Consider the following 702-nt stretch of genomic DNA (forward strand, 5'->3'; position numbering starts at 1 on the left):
CTCAATTCAATTCAATTCAAGGGCTTTATTGGCATGGGAAACATGTTAACATTGCCAAAGCAAGTGAGGTAGACAACATACAAAGTGAATATATAAAGTGAAAAACAACAAAAATGAACAGTAAACATTACACATACAACAGTTTCAAAACAGTAAAGACATTACAAATGTCATATTATAAATATATATATATATATATACACAATGTACAAATAATTAAAGGACACAAGATAAAATAAATAAGCATAAATATGGGTTGTATTTACAATGGTGTTTGTTCTTCACTGGTTGCCCTTTTCTCGTGGCAACAGGTCACACATCTTGCTGCTGTGATGGAACACTGTGGAATTTCACCCAGTAGATATGGGAGTTTTTCAAAATTGGATATGTTTTCGAATTCTTTGTGGATCTGTGTGATCTGGGGGAAATATGTCTCTCTAATATGGTCATACATTGGGCAGGAGGTTAGGAAGTGCAGCTCAGTTTCCACCTCATTTTGTGGGCAGTGAGCACATAGCCTGTCTTCTCTTGAGAGCCATGTCTCTCTCTCTCTCTCTCTCTCTCTCTCTCTCTCCCCTCTCTCTCTCTCTGTTTTCTCCATCCCACCCTCTCTTTCTCTCTCTCTTCCCCTGACGGAGGAGTAAGGTTGTTTTATAGCTTTACCTCAGACGGCTATTCTTCACTTCATCTGCCTCAGATATG

This window comes from Oncorhynchus keta, unplaced genomic scaffold, assembly GCF_023373465.1.
Source record: "Oncorhynchus keta strain PuntledgeMale-10-30-2019 unplaced genomic scaffold, Oket_V2 Un_contig_624_pilon_pilon, whole genome shotgun sequence".
In the NCBI taxonomy this organism is placed as follows: Eukaryota; Metazoa; Chordata; class Actinopteri; order Salmoniformes; family Salmonidae; genus Oncorhynchus; species Oncorhynchus keta.